Raw genomic sequence first — 21,895 nt, forward strand, 5'->3', positions numbered from 1 at the left:
CTTTTCAGTGTTCGTTATGATGACACGTACAAAAGTGAAACATGAGAAACCGTTCACGACTCCGCCGACGCTTAAACTTCAGCGATGACAAACACCCATTTTCTTCCTGCCGGACGCTTATATTCATAATTTCGTCCGAACAGCCTCTCTAGCGCTCTATACTCTCCACGCGTATCCTATGTGAGTAATAAAATAAGTTTCGCACCGTCATTGTGTACTCATCATCCTGAAGCGTTTTCTTTTGTGTGTCCGCAAAGAAGCGAATTCTACGTACAAAGAAGAACTTTACATTGGCTATTACGAAGTGCACAACTTCGGCAGTCCACGAGTTTAACTTTATTTCCAAAAAAAGAAAACCTTCTATCATCTTACTTTGTCAAACTTTCTTCGAGAAGAACCAAGTTGCACAAGCACGTCTGGATCGACGAGACTGCGTTTGGAGGAAGAAAGGTCGAAAATGGACGAAGGAAGAAGTAATCAATTGATAAAAGAGCGTGATGAACTACCAGGGGATCAATGAAGCTTAATCAATTGCTACACGCTATCGATTTTTATTCACTCAACATACGCCAATCCCAGAAGACCGAGACCTTATTAATGACGAGGTTTTCTGAAGATAAACTTAAATATATGGTTGCGACAGAAATAGAAGAAATTGAAAGAGTACAAACGAGCTGGTGTACTTCTGCAAGGGGCATTATAAGGAAATCCTACATTACACCTACATGTATGTAGCTTCCACATGACATCGTGAACTGCTACGTGACGCTTCATGCGCTTCTGTACAGTTAATTTCATTTCATGAAAATAATTAGTGACGTCACGAAATTTTTACGAACCTGATCGAGGTTCACAGACGACCCCGACAGCTAACATGATTCGACGAACTTTCCAATTTCTACTCGCAAAAGCAGACTTTACCTTTCTGATGTTAAAAATACTTTACTTTTATTTACGTGGCTTTTATTCCTGTGCTTCAGTAATAAATACCACTGCAGATGTTGTTTCGGAGGACGGTTATGTAACACGACGTGTTGTGGTCGACTGAGGCAGGCACGTGCAAATTGCTTGAGGTAGAACGGGTCAGGTGATTCCATCATTGTTAAACTGAAACCCGACATGAACACGTGGTTCATCTTCCTGTCTGTTCTGTTGAGCGGAATTTTGCGTATGACATCCGCACGCAACTCGCAGACGGCCTAACCTCAGAAGCAATGGACGTCTCCAGGCTGTCCATTTGAAAGTATTCTTAAGTTGCCATCTGGAAGAAGATATACGCGCATGCGCAATCAAGTATAGATCCTCCTTGAAAGTTTTCGAAAATCCAGAATAAAAGCTTGTCGGGTCCGTCTCTCGATAGGTTCGCGGTATCACTACAAATCGAAACGCCCCCATGTCCTAAACTCATATTTCCTCGTTAGCATCTTCCCTTCCAGCACTCTGCTCCAGCACCCCATCCAGCTCATGTACTACTACTTTCCTACCCCTCACTCCCTCTTCCCCGAGACCTTGTCGCGTTACTCTCGAACCACCACTCTCCGTGCGCTCCTTATCCTCGTTCCCAGAGACGACACAACAGGGGTGGACTGCCAAACTCGCTCTTTCCATTGGGATGGATACTGGTGGCCGCCGTCTTTAACGAGTATGACTGACGATGACGTAACATTCCCTATAACTATAGACATCCTGTAAACATCAGAGTAGCGTATCAATGTTCGAAAGATCTAGGGAAAAAAAGATTGCTCGCTGCCGCGTGCGATGTGCACAGCTGTTCACGCGAGGAGCGCTGGCCGATGCGATATCTTTTCTACACCTGTTCCCGAGCGAGGAGAAAATGAACACGAACGAACACGGGAAAATGAAGGAACTCGGCAAACGGCAGTCCACACGTGCATATATAGTTCCTGTGACTACCACGGGGTGGCAGCCCGATAATGGCGGCGCCCATTCCTTGACCCATGTTTTCGTTTATAGGAAGCATACCTGGGTAAATTACTTCTAAAATGTAATTAAATTACATTACTCATTACTCCAGCTAGAACTTAATTAAATTACATTACTCATTACTGCAATTGAAATGTAATGAAATTACGTTACAATTACTACGAAAAAGTAATGACATTACAAAGTCATTATTGCGAGCTTAATCGTAACGATGTTGAGGATGTGGAAATTCATTGTGGGCGTGCGTTGGAATTCTTTTAACTCGCCAGTTGTCTTTCTGCCAAGTGCCAACACAGAACACAGACTCCATTATTTTTGTAAAAAAGTAATGAGTATAATGTCATTAAAATTACTGCCCAAATGTCATTAAATTACATTACAAATTACATAATGTCAAAAGTAATGCATTGCATTACAAATTACCAGAAAAAAACTAATTCATTACAGTAATGACATTACTACTCAGGTATGATAGGAAGGCAGAGCCGCTCGTCGACACCAACGTCAGCATTCCTCCCCCCTCTCCCCTCAATCTCTCACTGCATGCCCCTCTGTCGTGTCAAACTTCCTCGCGAATTCCACAGGTCTGCTCTATAGGAAGCTAAGCTTGCATGCCACCTCAAATTCGTGACACCGAACAAATACACGTCGGCCACAATTCCGACTTTCTTGCTCATGGGAGGCCTTCCTCTCCAAACCACTCATATCGTGCCAATCCGTGTCAAAGCGGTGTTCTAACGTCCCACAACCACCTTCTACTACTCCGAAACCGCTAATTACATTCCAGATGTCAACGCTAAGCTCAAATACGCCGTCGTTCTCTCGAGGAACTCTCGGTATAGTGTTATATAGGTGTTTCTCCAAATATATCGATCGCGATCATTTCAGCACTAACGCAAGAATGATTAAAGCCTGAGCTCCCGATGGGGTTTGTTTCTCCGGGTGCCTGCCCGGAAAAACATGAATGTTATTTAGCATTACAGCATTCTGGAATCGATATGAACAGAGTCTCTTTTCCGTGGCCTCTGGGCTCCAAGTAAGCGAATAGTGGAAGCTCGAATACCTTCAGTGCGAACGGAACGGTTCGACTTGTTTTCACCATTATTTGGTCGCATTCTCGCCTGAAAGAAACTACAATAAAAAGCCGAAAGACTAAGAGTGAATGCGAATGTTCTATGTTTGGGTGAACACGCAGAGTTTTTTATTTTTTTTTTTCATGATAGTCGTTTGCGAAGGGATCGATGTTCATCGTGTGCAGAATGCAATGGCAGAAAGCGTGTTCGTGGCCGGCTGGCTTTGAAAGGCAGGGTAGCAGTGTTTGACGACTTGTATTTTCCCCCGTTGGACGCCTCTCTGGATCGAACGTCTATACCTTGACGTAACGCATTTGTGAACCTCATCGGGTCAAATTAACTAGGGTTCACTGTATTATATATTAGTACTCGAATTTGAAACACTCTAGGACCTACACTTTCTAAGCACCAGGAGGGCAGAATGCACAGCACCTACACTAACGCGACGCTGCACTATACTCTGACACATTCATTGTCAATTATCGATGGACTCGACTCGAAACAATTATTCCGTCTTTCACCGGGCACTCAATAAGGACAGTGTCGATGCGGAGCTGTTCAAAACACCGCTAGTTAGTTTAGCCCGACAACCCGCGGCTGGCTTCCAAACATCTATTTCGTGTCAGAAGAGGGCGCCACGTACCAGCTTAATTAATTCGACAGTGATGAAAAGGCTCGTGTCCGTGAAAGCATTACGGCGGAAGCAGCCGGAAGTAATTGAACTCATCGGAGGCCCAGAGGCATAATTAGCTGATTATTGGTTGGTCGGCTGTGTCCGAGTTGAGGCGAGCAATTTGATTTCGCGCGACGTTTTACGACCACTGTGCGATTTCGTCGCAGACGAACTTGAAGCTTGCATGGAGTTGTGGAAGCACAGACGAAAATAGTTTCGAAATTGTTTCGTGCTTCGTAAGTTGTCCTTCAAGCCCCAGAGTGGATTGGCATAATTGACTTTAGTTTGAGAGAGAATAATCAACGATGAAATTAAAATAGCGATAAGATGCAGGCGGAGTGAGCTTTTCTCTTCAAATGATTTACAGTTGTCAGCCAATAAAAAAAAAGAAGAAAAAAAGGAGAGAGAGAGTCATTTTCGCTCGTCTAGATTCCACTTAAGCCTGTTTCACACGACCGTGTTTGTCGTTCGCTTTCTTCATAAATAGAACCTATACGAGAGACACAGCAGATTGGAATGTCTTTACGATAACAGTTCCGTAAACAGGGTACGCCAAGCACCCGATTCCTTTGCCGAGGGTGACATCACGTTGCTGGTCCTGGATTTGAAAGCTTTTTGTTGATTGATCAAGCTACATGCCAAACTATATGTAGCGCACACTGTTGCGTATTCGTTAGTTTGTTTGTTTGTAAGGGTAAAAAATAAGGGAAGAAATTGAACTCGTCTACCGACTTGTTCTGCTACTCCTAACATAAATTCTCACCCCACCCCACCCCCAGAATTGTTTCTCATGTGCTCTACTCGCAAGTTCGCTATTCACTATGCACATGTTCGCTATTCAGAAGTCCACTATTCACATGTTCACTAGAAGTCCACTATTCACAATTATCCCAAGATCATGCACAGAGAATCCTAAAAGGTTGTGTCCATCCCCAGAGCTCTGAACAAATTTCACAAGTGCAGCCAAGGCAGCATCCCTCGTGTTCGGTGTCCAAAGTGCCAACACCTTCACTATATCGAAGACCCTGCTGTCAAGTCGAGCAAGTGTAGCTTTCAGTGTAGCTCTTTGAGCCGCATACCTAGTGCAGTGCGTTATAATATGCTCACTATCCTCCACCGTTGCACGAACCGAACGATTCGATGAGTCGGCTTTTCCAACTTTATGAAGAAAATGACGGCCATAAGGCACATTCAACCGACACCGGTGTAAAAACGTCTGAACAGAGCGCAGTAACGTAGACGGGACACGGAACTTCAGCTCCGGATCTACGCCATGTAGCAGCGACGAATCACTCTGCAATTGTACCCATCGCCGTCTGCACAGTTCCTGCGATAATGACTTTAATGAAGATGTAACATCTGACTTTGAGTATATATCCCCGGATGTAGTGTTGAAGATAGGTGTGCTATGTCCGCTAGTTCGTCTGCAGCTTGATTCCCTCCTATATACCCACATGTCCAGGAATCTACTGCAGAGTTACTTTGTGGCCGGCGACTCTACATTTGTTGTATTCATGGCATATTTGGCGAACTGTTGATGTCATAGAGCCATTTCCCAAGAATGAAAGCGTGGCTTGGAGTTCAGCTTTTGAAAAGCTGTATGCAACCCACTCGGCAGGTGACTGTTGTTCCACTACGTACTGTATTGCCAGCTGGATGGCTACCAATTCTGTTGTTGTTGAAGACGTTTTGTGCGACAGTCGTGTCATTCCCTCTTTCCTGCGTGCAGTGGAACCACAAAAGCAGATGCTGAACTTGATGCTGTCGTCGATCCGTCAGTGAAAATAGCTGTGCTGCTACAGTGACGCTTCATCATAGATAGACAAGGCTGTCTCAGAGAGCACTGCAGTGGGCAAAGTGGGCTTGTGATGGTGTACTCCAGGCACGGAGATGCAAATCCGCGGTAGCTCTACAGTCCAAGGGGGATGCTGAGCCGCTCTTAGAGGTTGTGTTTTGGCAAGTTGCGCTGGTAAGGAGCAATGGTTTTGTAGAAGCCAGAATTTCGGCATCTCAATTTCCGTGCCAGGGGGCTCTTGTCATGGCGCAGATAGTGGCGCACTATTTCTTGCGTTCTCAGCGCCGCAGAGCCCTACCCTTATCTCCCGAATGTACAGGCCATGTTGCTCGTGGCCATAGCTCACCACATCATATGCTTGTTTAATGTCAAGGAAAGCTGCCAGAGTAGATCGGTTCTGAGCGCATTCATGATCAACAAAGGTGACGAGGTCCGAAACACCATCCATAGTAGATCTGCCCTGTCTCCGGAAGCATCTTCTGGCTTTCTAGGACCCACTCTATTCGACCTAGGATATTTTTTTCCATGACATTACACAGGCAGCTTGATAAGATAATTGGTCTGAAAGACGCTATATTCCAGGGAGCTTTTCCTGGTTTCAACAAAGGTACCATTTTGGAGATTTTACAGCCAATTGAGAGCTTGCCGTCGTTCCACCACTTATTGATGATACCTAACAATGCCTTCAGAGCGGAGGGTCCTAAGCCAGCGATGTGTTTGAATGTGAAGGGGGAAGACCGGGGAAGACGTGTAGTGTACATTTTCAGCGCAACGTTAAAGAACCCCAACCGTCCGAAATTACCCGTGGTCTCCCTCACCCACATGTCACCCCCCCCTCTCCCTTCCCCGCACACAGATACAGGCTTACCGTTCGTGCAAAAATAGAGGGTTTTGCTACAACAAAATGGCGGAGGCGCAGTGTGAACACGCTATTTCCTTGAGCGCGGAGGACGATTGCGTCTCGCTATTGTTATCCAGAACGCAACCATTACGATGTTTACTACCCTCTGGGTCCTCCCGTTGTAAAGTATGTAATTTTCCCCATTTCACTAATGAACACTTTGCAATAGCGAAGATGTCCCTAAAGCGCAATTTTATCGCGGCTATCTGCTGTGTGGGAGGCTAACGTGTTTACGTTTACGGCCGCATTTTCGCAATAAATGTGAGCTTTAACGCTAGAGAGCGCCCTCGCGTTGTTTAAGACAACGCAAATCTTGATTTGTCTGTCTTCTGTACTGTGTGTTTTTCTTGGTGAACTCGTTACGGCGCTATCTCCACATTTAACAACTTTTGGGCTGTTATCCGGTCGGTCCATGCCCTCTTTAAATGACAAGCAGAAAATATTCTGTGTAGCCGAATTGTGTGCGAACGCAATTAGACCAGCTATTGCCCAAGCAGCACAATGTACTGAAAATCCAGTGCAATAGGGGTGGACGGTGTGTGTCTTATCAATGTTCTTTAGTTTCAGGAGTCTGTTCAAGGTCTTCCACCTACCCGTCCACCCCAATTGCACTCGACTTTCAGTAGATTGTGCTGCTTGGGTGGAGACGAATACCTTTTGTTCATGGTCTTCTTAAGTGAGTAACTCCTGCTGACATCGCTGCTCAGTTAAGGAAATAGGACAAGATGGATATTTGGTCAGAAAATATACGGAGCATATATACCACATCATATGACTGCTTCAATGCGGCTACAGAAAAAAAATTATAAATAAAATAGAAGAGTGGCTGTTTGAAGCAACACGCATTTTGTAGCTAATCTGAATCTTGAGTAACAACAACAACAACAACAATAAATGAAGAAGAAGCGACGATGACATTTGATGTTTCCCCGTGGTAGCCACAGGAGTATGCGCATTGTGCAGGAAGTGCGCATTGTGCATTGTGCAGGAAGCAAGGCTACTGGTAGTCTTGCGCTGCAGGAAACTCCATCTAGTTCTTTTCATAGAGCTTGTTTTTGTAATCATGTGTTGCGACAATTTTCGTGCCATTAGCCAACTGGAGCTGTTTATTACCACGGCAGCGTTTCGCACTCTGTGCTCTTTCGCTGTAAGAACGTCCAGCAGAAAATAAATTGCTACTGTTGATACGGCCGTTCAAATTTAATTAAGTTTAACGTTGAATTGAATAACCGTTTTGGACGTCGCGACACTTCAATTAACGCGACAAAGGTAACCTTAGCATGAAGCAAATCTCTATTGTGGAGTATCCAGTTCTCACTGGGTCGGGACTAACCTCTCCATGTTTTTGTTTCTTTTCCAATCCAATCCAATCCAATCTATTGATTTTGCCAGCCTCGGATGTTACCTCCATCTCGATTTATCTGTAATCTTCTCGAATTGAGTGCGCGCACATGGTTTCTTCGAGATGTGATTACGTCTCGAAGCCTTGTACGGTGAAGAGTGCGACAGGCGTTCAGCTTCGACACCATTAATAGATAGATGGCCATATACTCACAACGACGTTCTCCCTGGGGGAACAGAGAAAGTGATTGATCGATTGCTTGGATGCATCCTTCGATGATGAACGTCACACGCATCACTTTGACTATTCTACACACGACCCCACTGAAAACGCATGGTGTACGACAACCATCACCGCGCAACAGATCAGTACAATGGCGAGCACGCCGCTTTCAAATTCCCCACAGCGGGTGAGAGTCACTTGGGTATGTGAAAGTGGGTGACGCCTCACACCGGGGCACTGCGAGGAGCTGATACGGAACGATACGGTGCGTTATCGCAACGCAAGTAGGGATGGCATCTGATAAGTAACGCGTCTGGGGCATGCCGGTGATAAACCACCCAAAATAATAAGCTTACCAGCGCAAAATATATCACTCATTCCTCGCCCACCTGCCAAAACTTAGAACTCCGTTAGATCCGGTTACAATTGCAACTACGGTTGTACTGTTCAGCCGTTGAACTGCCGTTCAAATCAACGGCTGCTTTTCTCTGCTCGATTCTACCTTCTAGTCACGTGGTCACTTTGAGCAAAAAAAAAAAAAAAAAAAAAGGCTCAGTGCTTCTGTATATTTTCTCTTCATACATATAATGCTCTCCTGAACTTTCTTTTCTATTTGTTGTTGTTGTTGGGTGCTGCTTTTTGCTTGTTATTATCTAATTGTCCTTGTGCTGCAACGACGTGTAAGCGCTAGTGGCAGCCATCTTCTCAGGTTACGGGGTCAAATGGAATCGAAGGCCTGAGTTGAAGCTTATCGCAATTGACACCTGGACGGCAGTAGGTGCTGTCGTCTGCCACCAAGTGCCGTTGAGCTCAATTGCCTTTGACATCAACGACAGTTGCGCCTTTCCGTCTAAACACGGGGATAAAAGGCACCCCGGGGTAATTGGAAAAGACAACTGTCCCCGCCCCAGAGGATGCTGACATTGCGATTTTGGAACATCTCATGCACGTAAAATAAAAGGAACGCATTTCCATTATTATTGTAGCTATTATATAACAAACGATAATATATATAGTGCCCACGTCGAAACAATAAGGTCTCAACACTGTTTCGATTTGACAATGAAAAGATGGCTAAGAAAGAAGCGAGCTGGTGAAGTTGATGCATAATGTAAACCCCCAGACTAGGGAACACGAAGAGACAGACACAAGACGAAGTTTGTGTTGTGTCTGGTCCCTTTGTGTTCCCTAGTCTCGGGGTTTTACATTATGCATGTTTCGATTTGTCCTCTCACGATCCAAGGGCCAAGGTCATGGAAGTCGAAGGGAGGTTCTGGACCACTGGGATTTCGACTGCCCTCTATAGCATCGCCCATGACTATGGTATCGGCAGTGCTTTGTCTGGTGGGGGTTGACCTCTTTGCTGTTGCCGGCCTTACTCGTTTTGGAGAGCGTCACGACTGTAGCCGAAATGAGGTGAGAATGTTAGCGTGGTGGTGATGGCGCGAACAGCTCACTGGCCTCGTCACGACTGTAGCTCTGCTTTGTCAGTGATGACTCGTGCAAAACAAATGAGGTCCTCGTACGAACTGTGCGTTAGCCAAATCTCCAACTGGTGCGTGTTCACGAGATCCGTGTACAGACAAAATGCAGCTAAGCTCGTTACGTTTCAAAGCACCCCTCACAACGTCTATACTCTAAACATGGTTTAAAGCGAGAAACTTTTGATGTATCATCACGGACGACATTTGAATGGAAAATACGTTTCCTATAATGAACGGAGCGATGTAATGACTGCGTTTGGACACAGACAAGAACCGCGTTAGTCAAAACCCAGCCATTCGCAAAGATAAGTCTTGGATGGCGCCACGAGTTTCCGCTCAGTGGCACATATCAATATTCGTCCCGCGCTCCGGGCTATGTGCTAATGGAATACGGTTTAAACATTTCGAAATGGCGAAATTATTTCGTCTGTTTTCTGTCATAGCTCGTGTGAGGAGATGCGTTAGTGGCCTAATGGTGGAATTGGCGAACGAGAAAGAATTCTATCTCTCACTAGATTACAAAGGATCTTAGGACATTAATCGATGCACAAGACGGCAATTTCTACTCACTTCGTGCTCAAAACGACTAAATACTGTTCACTTGAACGCAGCAATAAGAAACAGGCCCCTGCTGACGGAAGTGAGTTCCCGCTCTAGCCACCTTCGCCACAGTGCACGGCAGTAGCGCAGAGAAGGCGCCTTACGCTTCTGCGCTGGAACCTTCGATCATTTGAGGTACCTGCCCATTCATACTTTTTGAAGTGCAGGCGCGTACGTCGATCAAGTGCGAAGACGAGATAGATAACACAGAAGGTATTATAACAGATAAATCATTTTAAGTGGTTTAGACCAGCACGTTCGTTGTCGTAGCAACAAGGAACCCAGGAGGCTATCTCAAAGATTTCTGTTTCTTACGCATTATGGAAGAATGTGACTTGACTTGACAACTGACACAAAAATACTCTCTGTATATGCGATATCTTTCCTGCAAAAAGACTCACCTGAACGTCGGCGCTCGCGTACCCGCTCCACACGCTCTGCAGAACGAACCGAGGAGAAGGAGAAGGAGGAGGAGGAGGAGGAAAAACGTCACCGGTGATGTCATTACGGTTACAAGAGCAACAGCGCCCCAATCGAGGCCGGTCGCTTTCCGCTTTTCATTCTTCTTCATTCTCGTTTCTCTCCCAGTTCTCACTGTGTAGCAGACGGCGTTACTCTAAACCAATAAGCGAGCTGTACCGTAATGACGTCAAAGCCACCAGGGTGGCTAGTTGGGCGTATTTCCCATCGTTGCTCACGGTCGCAATTCGTCCAATCGAATTATGCGATATTTATACATCTGTCGGATGAATCACTATACGCATCGTACATTTTAACGGTCCGATATAAATTGTTCCACTACGGAGCTCGTCTACGGGATCCCGCTACACCTTCCCGCAGAATTCTACTGTTCACATCCACGGTCGGCAGAACAATCACCATTCAGCTACCTCGCCCGCCTTCAAGAGGCCTTTACAGACTTGCGCCCTTCCCCACCTCGCTGCGCGGAGTCCCGCCGCCCATATTTCACCCGCGAACCCTCCTCATCATCGTTATCTGTGCCAACCAGCAATCCAATCCCATCCAATCCTGTTTCTCCGGAAGGACACCTTCCGGAAGTCGTTGGAGCCACCTTACACTGGACCGCACATCGATCACCCAAGACCAGACGACGAGGTGGTCTCCAATTACCGTCCTTGCTCGGCTCACGTCATCAACCCCCGGTCGCGTCTTCCACAGCTTCCATCTCCCCTGATCAGCCGCTTCTGCACGACACCAGCTCTCCAGTTCACCGGCGCCCGTGCCCCAAAACTGAACTTGGTCTATTCCAGCGGGCAGTCCAGCGGGGTATGGCAGCGGGGGGTCTATGTAGCGGCCATCGCAAGGACGATGAAGTGGCCGGCGAGGTGGTGGTGGTGGTGGTGATGATAGGGCTTGCCGTTGTCGGCCTCACGTATGTGGGCAACGTCACGACTCACGCCCTGGGGGAATGTGCGTCCTGGGCCGACTTCTAAGGGAACTGTGCCGACATATGTCTGAAAGCGTCTGAGGAAAACACAGGAAAAACCCCAGACAGCACAGCCGGCACCGGGATTCGAACCCGGGTACCTCCCAGTCTCGAGGCCGGCGAGGTTTGGCGCGCTTCGCGCGTTGTACGCGTAAACTGTTTTCCAATCAGCTGTCACCAAATTCGAACCTTTTCCCTGGACCAAGCTGGTTCCCCTATACAAGGGTTTGTACCTCATAGAAAACTAGGACGACGTAGAAGTATAATTCATTTTTTCCTCTGCACTCTGGCGTGTGTGATGAACCCGAAAGTGTCACGTATGCCCTGTAAGTAAAGAAAATGATTGCATTAGACTCATGCGATTTCATACTTATCTTATCAATAACAGCAGAAGCACCCAGATAAGCAACGACAGAAAACGGGACATTGCCGTTAACCTATCAAGCCTCAGAAATTGTCGCGCTTTACTTTACTCCATCGACGCTTTCTGCTCCATAGACGTCATGGTACAAGAACCTTTATTGTGTCGCCCCCTCTCCACCTTTTTCTTTAACCCCATCCGGTAGTTTCTTTGTGAGCAAACGAGAGCGACGGCGCTTCGGCAGCAAAATGTTCCCTCCATTTTCGGCGGACAAGCTCTTTTATGCTTCGGAAGTCATCCGTTCATTTGAGTCTCGCGGGACATCGTAAAGTTAGAGGCCTCTTTTGCAATTTTAAGGGGCACGAGCTTTGTGAGCCTCGATATATTGAATGGGGGTTCCTTTCGTGGGCTGCCATAGTGGTAGTATAGTGTTGTATCGGGTGGCGATCAATAGGAATGCTAATAGCGTTAGTTGATCTCGCACACAATACCGTACTTGCCCGTACAGAGAGATGTTCGTTTTCTGATTCTATCTGGCGCGAGCTTTGTGCAGCCTCAATACAATGAATACGGTCCTTGTGTAAGCTGCCGTAGTGGTTTTAGCGAAGTGTCGGTCAATATACTGTTACTCAGTCGCCACCGTAACCAGACAGAGGATCGAATTCACGCTGCATGTTAGACCCGTATAGAGCGATCTCCGCGATGATGAACCGCGTGGCACAAAAAACTAGCCGAATCCTGCCCGAACCAAAATCAAGACCGAACTTTCTTCCGTGCATCACCGCATGCTACCGAACTGGAAGCCGAACTTCGGCTGAAGACTTCTGACTTTGGGGCAAATCACGTTTCCTTTCAGCCAGAGCAGCCATACAGCTCAATGAGAAGTCGCTGACGCGGCAACAGTCGACCCGCTCACACGTCATTGTTGCTATGGTTCTCCTTCCGGCTGAATTGGATGCTTGCTATTTCTTCGCTTTACGATACTTCCCATTTCGGAACAGAAGTTTGGCCGTCCGACCGAATTTGGCACGAAACTCCGGTCGCCGAAAAAAGTTACTTTATTTTACTTTTTTTAATTTTTATTCGGTGTTAGCACCGCGAAGAGACTGTGGCTATGAGGTGCGTACAGATATGGACAGGTTGAAAAAGGACAGGTTCAAACTGTCCAGGGCGCAAAAAAAGTTCTGTCCCGATTTCGTGCCGCCAGTCAAGGCAGGCAGCCCGCTCGTCTACCCACCCCCCACCCCCGATTTCGGTTCGGAAAGAATTGGGCCGGTTTTCGTGCCATGCGGTTCACGCCTAGTTGCTGTTGTTGTTGTTCCACTTCTGTTAGACAAAGGTAGTGAGATGTGAAGATAGGCTCCAAACCCAGTTTCAATAACCAAGCCGACTATCAGGAGCCCCCATGCCGACTATTTTTGCCGTGGGGTGAATTATCACTGCGCAATTAAATTTAGAGAGAAAAAAACTGTTGGGGAAGGGAGCCGTCGAGGCGACTCTTCCCGTGGTGTCAGTACAACTGTGTGGCATGGCATGAGGCCTGCGCGTTTGAAGTCACTCCCACCGGGACTGTTCACACTTGCACACCCTTTGAAGTGGTCGAGGGTTCCTATAGAGGGAGTGCATGTCAGAGGCCTCTCTTGCGCGCGCTATACAGGTCAGATGCGGTCGTGGAGCCTTCGCAAGAGCTAATGTTATTAGAGCAGCTGTGTAGCATTGACTTCCACCATGTCCACGTGTGTGATTGAAACAAATAGACAAATAAATAAATAAATTTAGCAAATTTATTTGTAGCACAATATGCCGCAGCTGCCGAAAACACGAATTTTATGGAAGGGAGTGCTCCACTAATGACGTTATCTTTACAGTACTTTCACGCGTATATAATCCGCGGATATTTTGTCGGAAAAAGCTGCATTGCTACGGCTTAGGCACCGGCGCAACTTATCTATCGAAGGTGACCTCTCCACCAATTTCCTTTGACATAGCCGAGAAACAACAACAACAAATAAGTAGTAAATGATGTAGTGGGATGTTTCGCCGCTAGGGCGGCACCCTATCCCATTGCTTGAGGGGAAGAAGATGGTGAATGATGATGAATGTTCGGAGTTCACGCAGGAGCCCCGTTGCTGCTAAGAAGGTGATGAGGGCTTGAAGAGCTCGTAGCTGGTGCGCAGGATTGACCGAAGGCCAAAGCAATTGAGGAAGGGCGAGTGAGGGTGTCCCGGTGGCTTCAAGCTGCCGCTAGAGGACGCGCCGCTCAGTGAAATACTTCGGACAGCCGAGAAAGCGAAGTCTGTGGCCTGTGTGTTCCTGATACTGACTGACCTTATCATCATCAGACCATAAGCTACCTTGAAATGACATATGTCTTGCAAGTAGAGCCCATAAGAAGTATTTTTGGGGGGTGGGGTGGGGGTGAGAACTTACGTTAGGAGTAGCAGAACAAGTCGAGAGACGAGTTCAATTTCTATTTTTTTTCCTTACAAATAAACAAAGAAACAAACATATGTCTCGCACGTGTTGCGTCCTGACATTCGGTTCAGAAATTGTTACCAAGGAAAGTGTCTGAAACGGTGAAAAAAAAACCCACCGATACCGGCTTCCTCAGCAGAGATTACTGAACTGCTGCCTCAGTCATTATCATTCTGGCCACTAACAAACTTAAGCACAGGGTGTCGTGCATCCAGTGTAATTACAGTCGAAGGATTACGATATGAGGCTTTTACAACTCTAAAGTACAGATAAACATTAACTGAATTGAATTGAAAAAAAATTAAGCCTCGATTAATTAATTAATAATATATATATATATAATATAATATAATAATATATATATATAATATAATATAATAATAATATATATATATATATATATATATATAATAAGGCTTAATAAAATTAAGTCTTAAAAATAAACCTCGATTAAGAGGGGGTCGCTAGCAGGAACATTGCAGCGTTCCATTTTCTGCGGTTCACATGTTCGGCTTCCGGTTTCCTGGAAAGCACACCATCTCAATAGCTACATCAGCAAAGCTATTTTGAATGTGGCATACCGTTTCCATTATAACCACAGACCACCATGCAAGAGCCTGCCTAATAATTGTTATCATACATTACGTCACTCATCACGTAGAAGTGACACCGGGGCAGCGCCCAGCCTGCTGGCCGGCATCAGCCCCATCTCATCATCGTATCTCTATTTGTGTGTGTGTGTGTGTGTGTGTGTGTCACTCATTTTTGTGATTCCGTGTTACCCACCGCGAAGCAAATGTGGCCATGAACTGTGTACAGCATGGACACAGAAGGAGAAAGTGACAGCTGAAAGGAATTTGGGACAGGGTGGTTAGTATGCAAACTGCTGGGAACCGTACCTACGAATGCCTATTCAGACAGTGCAGCCGGTGAATGAGTTCGTACCCTGTACCTTCCAGTCTTCAGCGCAGCCTATACATATACCACCGACGAAGGGGTGCTGTCCATTCGGTCGCACCACTGATTTCCTGAACATGGTTTCTATCGATCCGTATTCTTCGGCAACTGCTAGCTATGGCAGCATTAAGAAAAATCTGGCTAAAGCTTTTCCGATTCCTTTTGATCAATCTGTATCTTACGGACCGCCCTGTAGAACAGCAGACCGAGACAGAGAGTGGAGGAGGGGGGAACATTCCCAATCTACAACAGAGAAAGAGCGGTACTGCTTAAAAGTATCAGACCCTAAGAGGACACATCTTTTTTTTTTCATACTAGCGTCTTGCTTTGGGCTCCAGAAGTTCTTTCTTTCTTCTTTTTGTGTGTCTTCACGCAAATCAAATGGGTCTGTTCAAAGAAAACCGTTTTGCTTTTGACGTTTCGCGCCGACTTACACCAATCGCAAAATTCGACTGACAACATTCTTCTCCACTGTCGGGATGTGTTTGCCTTTTAGGCTTAGCACGATGCAAGATACGCTTATCCAGACAAAGTGTACGACATGGGTACGACACCTAGGATTATCTAATCTAACCTAGACTACAACTCAAGAAATACCGAAAAGAGACAGGAACAGCGTGTTAGTTCTTCGAGGAAGAGGTTCCTGCTGTCTAGAGGACGCTATAGGCATCGTGCTGGTCTGGTGCACGTTGCTCATATACGCCGAATTATCGTGGGAAGTTAAACAGCATGCGACGGTCCTAGTTGAGTGCACTGAGAACGACAGCGCTTCAGAGTATACGTATTCGAGGGATGAAAGGGAATTGCTTTCAAGCGTGGTATGAATTCCCCATTTGCTTCATCCGTGACAATTCGCGATGTCATGTACATTGTGTGAACCAGAGGTTCATGCCACTCGCTAATTTTAGAATTTCTAGTTAGATTCGCGGAGGTTCACAAAGTTTTCGGAAACTTGACCTGTCTATACCAAAATTAGAAGAAAAAAAACTTAATTGATGTACGTTTATTAATGATGCTTGTTTGTGTGCAACGTTCGCCTTCAGCTGCACCAACAAATCTCCCTCTAGGTATCGCCTATAAGAAGCTGTTTTGTAGGATTTCCATTTGGCTAGCACAAGCCCAAATAAACGTATATTACGCAGCAAAACTTAGCGTCATATTCGAAACATGACACCAATACGTGGTGGTTCCCCGAGTGATAAAACATACGCTTCCGCATCTGATTAAAAGGCAGACGGCGCAAGCGCAATAATGCCAAACACAAAATTGCACACAAAGACACAAGCACAACCACCGAGCTCCCAAAGTGTCAGTGTTTTTGCGCGGGATTGTACCGCTTTTTGTGTGATGGATGTTATTTATTCATCTATTTACGAACATACATTTCAAGGACCCCGCGGAAGCATCCCCGCGTTACATGCAGGGGATGGGGTGACAAAAGTATAGTGCAACAATTTTCAATGACACAATCATAATAACTAATGCGACATAATAACACATATTAGCGAACAGGGTTAAAGGGAGACTTAGCAACCAAATGGATTTCAAGCTTGCGGTATATTCCCACAATCATTTACACGTACTGAACGCAGTTGTGAAATATCTCACTCGAAAACGAAGGTGGAATCATAAAAACGACCATTGAAATTTGGAAGAGTCTGGCTCCCACCTAGCGTCGATGGAAGTACTTATTTCTTTCTTTCTCTGGTCGGCCAACGGCACCGCGCATTAGTCATATCATTCCAGCGCTGTTTCCTGAATCTCAGGAAAGCAGGTGACAGCTCTATCTTTCCATCTGTGTCTGAGTAATCTGATCCCCAATCTCCGTCCATTAGAGAGTTTCAGCAGGCCGTTGATAAAGTGGCTTGCGTCGAACCGTATCAACCGGATCCAATCAGTGGATAAGATTCTGAGTCACGCGCGACTACGATTGGTTCCGATAGACACGATAACCTTATCAACGGTATACTAAAACTCACTATTGTTTTGTTTCGGGAATGTAACACAGCGGCTACGACCGCAGTGGTTCGCGCCATGCAGGGTGACGTAACGCGTTGGCCTTCGGAGGGCTCCAAACGGCAAGTCAAACGTCAACAGCACTTCTCAATTTCGCGGTGCAAAACTACTGCGGAGAAGAATATTCAATGTCGTAATGGGGAAGAGGTAAAAGTACTATCACAGGAGCGGCGTGAACGAAAACAACGAAGACAACGGGACACCACGCGCGAGTTTGCAGTGACGTCATGTTTGGCTCATTAGGGGCGTTTGCACGAAGGCGACATAAGCCGACTGGGCGAGATAGGTCGATCTCCCCTCTCCATGTAAACCCGCCTACATCGACCTAAAGGGGACGTCGACGCAGCAGAAATAAGTCGCTACGTTGGGGTAGATCAGACGACTGGAGTCGTCTCGCCTTTGCCATGTAAACCGGGCAAGTCGACTGTGCCGACGGTTTCCGCTACGTCACAATCGCATCTGCCGCCGTGCTCCGCCCGCAACACAGACAATAAACATGGCGACGGACACGCTTGACGTTCCCGCCGGTGCAAGCGTTTCAAGCCAGCAGCATTGGGCATCGACTGGGCCGTTGGTAGAAGGGTTTAATGTTTATGGGCGTAGTAAAGGAAGTCACAAACTGATAAAACAGTATGCGATTGCAAAGTGACCACTTTAGTGCCTTGGCGGCGCTGTCATCGACTGAGTCGACTGAATTGCCCGGTGGACTAAGGCGCATCGCTTCCTGCCATGTAAACCGTCCCAAGTCGATTTTTGCGATCAGTCGACTGTTGCGTTCAGTCGACGTATGCGCTCATGTAAACGCGCCTAAGGCTTGTGCACATGACGTCACGCGCAGCCTTTGCGCGCCTTGGAGTCACGTGAGAACATGAGGATACGTCACAGGAGTCTTACTGCGGGCCGAATGAGGCAGCAGTTCGTGTTTTTACGATCTACACCTCTCGTAATTGCACGCATATCTCAACACCTCACGGCATGCCCTCCTACTGTGTCCCCCTTTCCTTTTTTCTTCTTCTTCAATATACATATCCCCCCACCCTCCTACTGTGACTCCGGTGCGGCAATATGTTTTCCAACGTGACCAAACATGACGTCACTGCACAAGCCTCAATGAGGCTTGAGGTGGCTCGTGGAAGAAGGCATGAAGCAAGTTCATTTATTCACCGGCGATCATTCTTTTCTCCGCCATCTTGAGGAAGACGCGAGCGTCTCTACAGCTAATAGGGGAGGCGATGCGAGAGGAGGAAGTCTTGTGGTACAGCAATGCTCTAAGCCAAAGCGCTCCGAGCTGGAAGAAGAAGGAAGTTCCCATGATCCCTTTGCGTGCCACAGGCGGCGCTTTATTTTTGGAGCGTGATGTGGACAAGCTTACGCTTGTTCCATCCTACAGTTGGCAATACGAAGATGGAAGCAGGAAACATCTGCTGAATCTGCTGTCAGAGTCGATTTGTTTTGACCAGTCGAAGATAGAATAAGATAGAGCGTACGCTCCAGGACGCTCTGAGCGATCGGTGGCTGCCATCAGTCGAAGATGCCATTACACGGCGTTTTCGAGAGCCTAGTTTACGATTAGGGTTACTGCTCCTTGTGCTGATTTGATTAGACCACGTGAGGTTAGTGCAAGATGCAGCCCCTGAGGGCTTGTAGCTTTCCGGCTATACGATGTCCGCTTAGTTGATGACTTTGAGTATACGACTGCTTGGAACGTGAGCAGAAAACATGCACATACCTAGGGACGTTAAGGCGAAGCTTCCGAGAAGTGCACCATGAATTAACGAATTAAAGGGGTTGTGAATCCAAATCCAAAGATTACACAAAATGATGTTTGAAATGTAGATCTATTGGTGCCAAACATCTCCGTCGAAACCCTTTCACGCTGCGCTTCCGCGCCACGGAGTTATGACGCTTTGAATATGAGGAGATCCTTTCACCCTTGGCTCGCCTCCTCCTCGCCCGATCTCGGTATGACGTAGTACCGAGCGCGCCACGGAAGTGTGGAGTTCCCGTTCTCATGACGACGGCTGTAAACAGGGCCGCGGCGAGCGCTGGGAAGCGGCGCGGCGAAGTGAAATGAGTGGAAGGGCTATGACGTAGAGTCATAGAGCAACCGGTCAAGGCGTCACTTCCCGCCGACTTCATGGAGCTGCCCGTCACCGTTTGGCGCCACGGTCGGCGGGGGCCTCAAAAATGGGAGATTTTTAAAACCCTGTAGCATAAAAAACAATAGGAGGTGGGACTTTGAGTACGGAGTGCGTGGAGTAAGGCGAACAGACTCTGCCAGAGACAAAGGTCTATCCGTGTGGATTCTCAACCACTTTAATAGCGTCGAGGTAAGGGAAATTTGATTTGATGCCGAAATTATGGTTCTCCATAGCACACAGTCGTCGGCAAAGAGGCGAAGTGACGAAGTAACTGAATTGGGCAAATCATTTATGAATATGAGGAAAAGAGCTGGACTAAGTATACTGAGCCCTGTGGGACCCCAGAGATTACTGGAAGGAATGGAGAGTATAGGGGTAGTCTGTTTCTGTTGCTTGTGAGCGAGTGGCTACGAGTCCATCCAAGTGCATGCTATGGAGATTAAGTTTAGACAGCTTGATCATTAGTAAAAGGACGACTGACAGAATCAAAGGCTCCTCTGAAAAGTCCCGATCTTACGGTCTATACTGAATTGTCGGTCATGCACAGCGAAGGGCGTTAGTTGTGTGTCACCAGGAACACCCTTTGCGAAAGCTTTGTTGGTGCTTGTGAAAGCAATAATTTGTTTATAGATATGACGAAACAAATGATAAGTGTTCGAAAATCTCGGATGGAACGCTGGTTAGTGAGGTGGAGCGGTAGTTAAGCTGGAGATGATTTATTACCTTGTTTGAAAATAGGAATTTGACAACCGCCAGTCATTCGGAACAACTTTATCATTGAGCGATTGAGCGAAAACGATAGATAGGAATGCTGCAGATATTCACTTAGTGTCATCATCACTTTTGGATAATTTATTGTTGTTTAAATACTATTCTATTGATTCGATCTGTAAAGCCCACTAGGTAACGATAATTTAATTGTTTCAATTGCCTTTACGATACGTTACCGATTATCGCCAGCAATGGGGCAGAGCATCGCCCCTGCGATGCTCTGCCCCATTGCGATGAAACTCCCCAATCATCATGAGCGTCATCACAATAAAGTTGCTGTCGTTGTTGTCACGAGACGTACGATTTCAGCATGGTTAAATGAGGAAAGGTGATCCTAACAGTTGTAAATACACCTTGCGAGTGCACTATGAAAAGTACCAAGATCATACGTCGTCTCAAAGGTCACGATCATTTGCGTCATTCAAAGAAATATGCGCGTGAGGCTTAGGGTTCACCAACAAGTTCAATGATAGTTACCAACAAGCCCAAATGAATGTTTTATTGAAGTCTTTCGATTTGGGACCGCGACATATTCGTGGCCTCAGCAGTGACAACAGCGGCTTAGACAGCAGTGGATGAGAATGAATGGATTTCTTTCTTCACGCCCTCCTTAAGTCTCAAAGTCTGGCAGTTTTGATAAGTACACAATACATGAGCGTGCGAGTGTTAGGGCTGTCCTCGCTACGTTTGTCAGCCACATGGAAAACAAAAACACTTTCTGCACGACCGCTCCTTCAATGTAAACAAGCTAAGCAGCTTTCGCTTTCACAACTTTGAAGAATTATTGTTCAGAGAAGAGCAATGCTTCTTGAGATCGAAGAAAATAAACTCGGCAAAACGCAACAACAAGAAACCGTAAAGCGAGCCGTCATCGTTGTCTGCAAGCAAGATGGCTGTTGCCAGACGCTAAGCGTGCTTTTCGTTAAATTGGAGCCATTTAGGAGTGAAGGAGACGGAGAAAATGGAAACAAAACTTTCAAGTTGGCTGGATCTGTCTTCGACTCGTGCTCATCGAGAACGTGACTGCTTTCTGTTTGGTTCAGCGAAGCAGAAACACAATTTTATCACAGTTCAGCAGCGGTATTTAGCTTTTTGGACTGCAACAAACCCCACGAAAGTAAAGAGACACGAAAGTGGAATCCTCGATAGCATCTCTTTCGTCTTGTGCATCGTGAGACGTTTTGTGTACGTGCCCCAAGGCGGGCCTGTACGTGCCTATGGCTTGGATGCAAACGTAGCACGTATCATCATCGTGTTATGCAGCGGGGACCTAATTCTTGAGTGACACAGACAAGTTTCCTCGTAGCTTGTTAAGTTAATTTTTCCTCGTATTTTAAGCCAAATGTCGAAAGGCAAAACGTCATTTGTATACGACAGCTAGGTCCGCTCCATTCTAAAGGCGATGGCGATAGTCATATAATATAGATGTTTTCATTGCATGCCACAACTGGACAGAAAAAAAAAAAAACGGAAAAGGAAAAGAAAGAGAAGGAGAAGAAAAAGAAAGAAGAAGGAAACATCGGTCTTCCAATATCGCGGCTTACAAAAATTCTGCAAACGAAACGTGTGTATCCTCATTACCTTATAAGATGATGGCATCCCGAAAACTCCCCGTTTATGGCATCGCACGTTTTGAGAGTATGTAGCGAAGCATCAAGTTGTATGTGCCTGCATTGCTACGAGCGCTTTTTTT

At 46.4% G+C, this 21,895-nt stretch overlaps 1 long non-coding RNA gene across 1 annotated transcript in view; it reads right to left on the bottom strand.

Annotated features, from left to right (window-relative positions):
- Positions 1 to 11,574: 11,574 nt before the first annotated feature.
- Positions 11,575 to 21,895, bottom strand: part of LOC135392123 (uncharacterized) — a 163,905-nt gene continuing 153,584 nt past the window's right edge. Inside the window, exon 4 of the long non-coding RNA XR_010422167.1 lies at positions 11,575 to 11,805. This is a non-coding gene — a long non-coding RNA (uncharacterized LOC135392123). The remainder of the gene's footprint in view (positions 11,806 to 21,895) is intronic.

The sequence above is a fragment of the Ornithodoros turicata genome, chromosome 4 (genome assembly GCF_037126465.1).
Source record: "Ornithodoros turicata isolate Travis chromosome 4, ASM3712646v1, whole genome shotgun sequence".
NCBI classification, from domain to species: Eukaryota; Metazoa; Arthropoda; class Arachnida; order Ixodida; family Argasidae; genus Ornithodoros; species Ornithodoros turicata.